We start from the raw sequence: 7,223 nt of genomic DNA on the forward strand, positions 1-7,223 counted from the left end.
GATTAAAATACTGTTGGAAATAGTTACCATATATTAAATAAAAATGGAAATTTACTCAAATCCTTTTTACTTTGGAGTAACATATTTCATTTTCTGAACATTCTGAAGTAAGATGTTTTATTTTTCCAAAACCTCTCCCCATTTCCAATATTTGCTATTGAGGCTTCCTATCTTGGAAGTGATTGCTCACACTTACTTATCAAGAACAGGTATCTAACCCCATAATCCAATAAAGTCTGGCATGTTTAGCTTTACAAATGTTCCAAAGCCTAGAATCTTCCCCTATTCCTTCACTGATAGGATAGAGAAAGAAGAAAATAAGAACAAATTCTCTGTTTACCTATTTGGAGTTTGGATAGCCTTATTCTTCGGAGGTATAATTGTCTACGTAAGTCATACAGTCAATAGAATGTGGAGATGAGAGAAGTTTAAGGCAGACCTCGCTCTTGGTCCTTTTTAGCTAACAAGAATTATAGCATAGGAATAAATCCAGCATCAGTATTATCGAATTAAAAAGCTGGAGAGTTATCACTCTTACCTGGACTATGATAAAGTGTTAGTAGCATCTTTGGGTAGAGGGCTGAGGAACTGTTAAAATGCTAAGTAACAGGGGATGCTTGGGTGGCTCAGTTGGTTAAGCGTCTGACTCTTAATCTCAGCTCAGACCATGATCTCAGGGTTGTAAGATTGAGCTGCACACTGGGCTCCGTGCTGGGTGTGGAGCCTGTTTAAGATTCTTTCTCTCCCTCTCTCTCTGCCCCTCCCCCCTCTCTCTCATCCTCTCAAAAAAAAAAAAAAGCTAAGTAATAGTAGGTACAGTGAACTGTAAACCCTAGTCCAATTGAACACATAGCTGCCACTATTTTTGTACAGAGTTCTCAAATGAAGGGGAAAAAAACCCTTCATTATATTTTAATATATTTTAAAAGTTTTAAAATAGAATTTTATAGAATTTCAAGTGAAAATTAAATAAACCAAAGTATCCATGGTTCAAAAAGATAAGAACTGTGTCTGTTCAATGCTACCTAGAGCAATCTACACATTCAATGCAATCCCCATCAAAATACCATCCACTTTTTTCAAAGAAATGGAACAAATAATCCTAAAATTTGTATGGAACCAGAAAAGACCCCGCATAGCCAGAGGAATGTTGAAAAAGAAAAGCAAAGCCGGCGGCATCACAATTCCGGACTTCCAGCTCTATTACAAAGCTGTCATCATTAAGACAGCATGGTACTGGCACAAAAACAGACACACAGATCAATGGAACAGAATAGAGAGCCCAGAAATGGACCCTCAACTCTATGGTCAACTCATCTTTGACAAAGCAGGAAAGAATGTCCAATGGAACAAAGACAGTCTCTTCAACAAATGGTGTTGGGAAAATTGGATAGCCACATGCAGAAGAATGAAACTGGACCATTTCCTCACACCACACACAAAAATAGACTCCAAATGGTTGAAAGACCTCAATGTGAGACAGGAGTCCATCCAAATCCTAAAGGAGAACACAGGCAGCAACCTCTTTGACCTCAGCCAAAGCAACTTCTTCCTAGAAACATCGCCAAAGGCAAGGGAGGCAAGGGCAAAAATGAACTATTGGGACTTCATCAAGATAAAAAGCTTTTGCAAAGCAAAGGAAACAGTCAACAAAACCAAAAGACAACCAACAGAATGGGAGAAGATATTTGCAAATGACATATCAGATAAAGGGCTAGTATCCAAAATCTATAAAGAACTCATCAAACTCAACACCCAAAGAACAAAGAATCCAATCAAGAAATGGGCAGAAGACATGAACAGACATTTTTCCAAAGAAGACATCCAAATGGCCAACAGACACATGAAAAAGTGCTCAATATCGCTCGGCATCAGGGAAATCCAAATCAAAACCTCAATGAGATACCACCTCACACCAGTCAGAATGGCTAAAATTAACAAGTCAGGAAACGACAGATGTTGGCGGGGATGCGGAGAAAGGGGAACCCTCCTACACTGTTGGTGGGAATGCAAGCTGGTGCAGCCACTCTGGAAAACTGTATGGAGGTTCCTCAAAAAGTTGAAAATAGAGCTACCCTATGATCCAGCAATTGCACCAGTGGGTATTTACCCCAAAGATACAAAAGTAGGGATCCGAAGGGGTACGTGCACCCCGATGTTTATAGCAGCAATGTCCACAATAGCCAAACTGTGGAAAGAGCCAAGATGTCCATCGACAGATGAATGGATAAAGAAGAGGTCGTATATATATACAATGGAATATTATGCAGCCATCAAAAGGAATGAGATCTTGCCATTTGCAACGACGTGGATGGAACTGGAGGGTATTATGTTGAGTGAAATAAGTCAAACAGAGAAAGACATGTATCATATGATCTCACTGATATGAGGAATTCTTAATCTCAGGAAACAAACTGAGGGTTGCTGGAGTGGGGGGTGGGGTGGGAAGGATGGGGTGACTGGGTGATAGACACTGGGGAGGGTATGTGCTCTGGTAAGCGCTGTGAATTGTGCAAGACTGTTGAATCTCAGATCTGTACCTCTGAAACAAATAATGCAATATATGTTAAGAAAAAAAAAAAGAAGAAGAAGGTAGCGGGAGGGGGAAGAATGAAGCGGGGGAAATCGGAGGGTTAGACGAACCATGAGAGACGATGGACTCTGAAAAACAAACAGGGTTCTAGAGGGGAGGTGTGGGAGGATGGGTTAGCCTGGTGGTGGGTATTGAGGAGGGCACATTCTGCCTGGAGCACTGGGTGTTATGCACAAACAATGAATCATGGAACACTTCATCTAAAACTAATGATGTAATGTATGGGGATTAACATAAGAATTAAAAAAAAAAAAAAAAAAAGAACTGTGTCTGTTTCTCCTGCTAATTTTAGAAAGATGTCAAGAACAAGTGGCCCTTAATAAGCAATATTTGATGATGATCATCAAAAAACCATATAGTATAAACGAAAGCAAAGTGATAACTCTTATGAGAAAGATACTGCAGTTGTGGGTGGAGGATTAACTATATAGTTGCATAGGATTAAGTTAATTCTTCAAGATCAACAATAGTGTAATGCTGATATTAAGAAGAAAGCTATGCATGGACTTGGCCCCTATGGTTATACTGAACTGAATGTTCTATGAAATGTTTGGTATTATTTTGAAATAAGGTAACAGCATATATGATGCCCTCACCAAAAGTGCAACTGAAGCCAAAGTGATCTATTTTTCACATCTTTTAATGACAAGGTTTTGAATATTTTATTGAGAAACCGTGATTTCAGTTTAGTGGAGTGACTGAGGGTATAGGACTCAGTACAGTCAGTATATGTAAAGCACTTAGCATATTGGCTGCTAATGTGAAGATTTTAATGTGGTAGGGACAACACTATACTTTCAGGGATCATTTCTATAGTTTGTCATAATGTGGTAGGGACCTCTCCAACTTAGCCTATGACACTTCGAACATGAGATGAGCTGGGATTTTTCACAACATCCATACTGAACTTTCTCCTTCTAGAAACTGAGATGAAAAAGATGAGGTCAAAGGTACACACCAGGTGTACCAACACTTCCCTCTGTGTCCGTGTAACTCCTGATAATGAACTATGATATTCTTTACCTCTGAATGGGGCCTTGATCTTGGACTTAGTCTTAGATTTGTATTCAGGGAGCCACTATTAATCAAAAGATTGAAGGTAGCATGCAAAATAAAAATTGTTTTCTATCTCTTGGCAAGAGAAATGGAGAAGAGAAACATTTACAAAGAAACATATGTTTAAACATGTAAGAGGTTTCATTCCAAAAGTACACTAAATATTGAATGCATGATTCTGCCCTTTATTATAGACTTAACCATCACTGGAAGCTCCAAATACACATAAGCTTTATTTTTAAAGAAGAAAGAAAAGGATCCTATAATTTCAACAAAACTGACATTTCCTTTCCTTTCAGCTCCACTGTAACTGAATAAATTAACATGTCACATGCATACATCTTCTGAACATATTTCAAAGCAAATGATATGCATTTTATAACTGCTTAAATACTTTGAGAAGCTAACTAAAATCCTTCCATATGAGGAGTTAATATTAGTTTTCCAAAATGCACAATCCCTGGGTAAATAACAATTCTTAAAGTTGGTTAAAAAATGGCAAAACTATTACAGCTATGGAATTTAAAAAACAGAAAACATGGATCAATGCCAACAGTGCCTAAATGAGATGGAAATGACAACACAACAAGGTGTGTGCCCTCCATGATAAGTGTGATACACAATTTAAACAATGTGAAAAAATAAAAATAATTATAAAAGAGAATAATGAACCTGCCAAAAGTATGGCCCCCAAATATCAAAAGGTTCAGTCAGGTTTGCACTCCTGATGCTTGAGCAATTTAGAGCGTAATTAGGGGATTAGCATCATGTATAAAACTGGAAGCATTATTATATTCTTCACTTGAAAAAAATCAATTTATTAAATGGCTCCCAGATGTCTATTTTGGAATTGCTGACCTCGTATGACTGGGGAATATTCAATAACATGACCTAACCTTTGCTGAAATATACATAGCATCCTAAGATAACAATAAAAATTTTAAGTGGATGAAAATACTAATAAAAGTAACAAAACCCTTTTAAACATTGATCCCTCTATATAAGAGTTCTGATCAATGATTAAATGGACCACTTTGTCTAGTTCCCTGAAGACTACTCAACCAGGAAACTCTAACCTTTTCTAGAAGGACATGTATAGCAAAAGGCAATTCAAAGGAACACTACATTCTCCTTCTACCACTTAAAAGCAGTTTGATATTGGGGGGCTTACTTAACCCTTCTCAGGGTTACATCTGCTTTCCTGATATGTAAAATGGACACTCTTACCTTGTAAGGACCAAATGGCTTATTTTATGGCACATGACTTGCATAAACTAGTTTAGCAAATGCTGGTTTCATAATACCCCCGTCATCGTTTAGAGATAGAATTAAACTTACTTCTTGCTAGAAGTAGGTCACATCAGCCCCCTAGCTTCTTTATGCATTATATCCTTCAGTATTCCTCCAACTTAGATCAAAGATCCAGAACTGAAAACTACAGGGAGGTAGGTATCAACTCACTCTAAGGAAGAAATCTGTAGTTGTGTCATCTTAAAATCGATGAGCTTTGGTTTGTAGTGATTTTCCAAGAATGAAGCAGAGACTTCAAGACCTTTTGTGGGGATCTTATTGAGGGCTATTGCTGTAAATCATCCCAACACACTAATTCTTTAAATTAGTTACCCATGATTCACTTCCTTTCCCAATCACTACTGTATTACTTTTCTATTGTCACATAACCAATGATCATAAATTTAGTGGCTTAAAACAAAACACATTTATTATCTCACAGTTTCCATAGATCAGAAGTCCAGCTTGGTTTAAGTGAGCTCTCTGCTTGGGATCTAATAAGGCTAAAATCAAGGCGTCATCTGGCTGGGCTTTTATCTGGAGGTTCTGTGGAAGAATCCACTTTCCAGTTCATTCAGACTGTCAGCAGGATTCAGCTCCCAGGGGCTGTAAGACCAAAGTTTGCTGGGTCTTGGCCTGGGGCTGCTTTCACCTTCTAGGAACTGCCTGCACTTCTCACATGTCGCCTTCCATCTTCAAAACCAACAACAGTGTGTCAAATCCTTCTGGTGCGAGCCAGAAAAAACTCTCTGCTTCTAAAGGGTATACCTGCCTAGGTCAGGAACATCCAGATAATCTGTATAGATTAAGATCCATGGATTTAAGACTTTAATTAGATACTTAAAATCCCTTCATAACAGTACTACATTAGTGTTTGTCTGAACAACCAGGAATAGGAGTCTTAGAAGGCCATCTCTAGAATTTTGCCTACCACACCTGCACAAACCTGAATCAAGCTTTTTGTCCAATATCCCATTATAAGACCAAGCCACCAACCACACATAGTAACCTATTTACATTTTATATGTGCTGATAAGTACCTCATACCTTTTCTTAATAGCACTTGTCCCTTTTCGTAATTATGCATTTAGTTTTTGTGTTTAAGTTACTGAATACCCATTTGACTATGAGACAATTCTTTTCTTCTCACCATCGTATCTGCAACACCTAGTATCCTGATTGAGTTACGACAGGAGTTTAGTACACATGTATTAAAGGAGAGAAGAAAGAAAGAGTATTTCTGTTACTGTACCTGGATAAAAATGTCCTTCTTTTGGGCTTGACGACTTTAGTGAAGCAGGAGAGGGCAAAGTTGGCGTTCCGCAGGTGGAGCAAGGCCGTGGGGAATGTCAAGATGGCCCCTGGGCAGGGTGTGGTAAAGAGGGGGAGGAGGAAACACAAAACCCTGCAGCTTTAGCAAGGCAGAGGGAGAATGCTAAAATGGCTCCTGACAGCGTTGTCCCCGGAGAGTATGTCTTGCCCCTCAGGTCTACACTTTAAATTAACAAATAAGCCTCTTCACGTAGAGTCCGGGTGCTTTTTAAAAGGCAGCTCCTGTGCTGGGCCCCTGAGTGAGCCTGTGCGGGAGCCTTTTCAGAGCCAGTTCTCCTGGACCCCAGCCCCGGTGGGTTTTGAAAGCTAGGTGTTTTAGGCGCTCGTTCCACACGTGCAGTTCTTAAAAGTCGCGGTGCCCACGTGGGGTTCAAATACTTTGCTCCTCAGGGAGAAGTTCCGGGTTTTGAGCCCCCACCTGTGTGTCCCCGCCCTGGGGTGGGGGTGGGGCTCATGGCTTGTGTCTCAGCCCTTCCTTCCTGCTTCCAAGCCTTTTTCTTATCGCTCCGCTTTACGCAGGAGTTGCTCTGCTAATTCTTAGGTTTTTTTCCAGAGGAAACAGTTCCATACCTCGCTGTAGATTCTGTGTCTGTGGGAGGAGGTGGGTTCAGATCCTCCTATATCACCATCTTGAACCTGAATCCTTCCTTATTTTTAGCAATAAAAATTTTTCAGTGAACTACAAAGTTACTACAGGTGAGTTCTGTTTGCATTCTGTTAAAAAAAAAAAAGCCTCAAATGGAAAGGGGATAAACAAGATTTCCCATTAACTTTTCACATAGCATCAGACACATGGCTATCACAACAGATTCCCCATTTAAATCTCTTCTTAGGCTGGACAAATCTGGAAAAAACTTAGGCTGGAAAAAATCATATCATTTCATAACGGACTACAAAATAATAACCCACTCAATGACTTCTCTAGTTTATTTTCGTATATGTGCTGCCGAAG

The 7,223-nt window shown here is 39.3% G+C and overlaps 1 pseudogene; it reads left to right on the forward strand.

Annotated features, from left to right (window-relative positions):
* Window positions 1–3,378: 3,378 nt before the first annotated feature.
* LOC123326872 lies at window positions 3,379–3,526 on the forward strand (annotated as a pseudogene).
* Window positions 3,527–7,223: the final 3,697 nt, after the last annotated feature.

Source organism: Neomonachus schauinslandi, chromosome 1 (genome assembly GCF_002201575.2).
Source record: "Neomonachus schauinslandi chromosome 1, ASM220157v2, whole genome shotgun sequence".
Taxonomy (NCBI): Eukaryota; Metazoa; Chordata; class Mammalia; order Carnivora; family Phocidae; genus Neomonachus; species Neomonachus schauinslandi.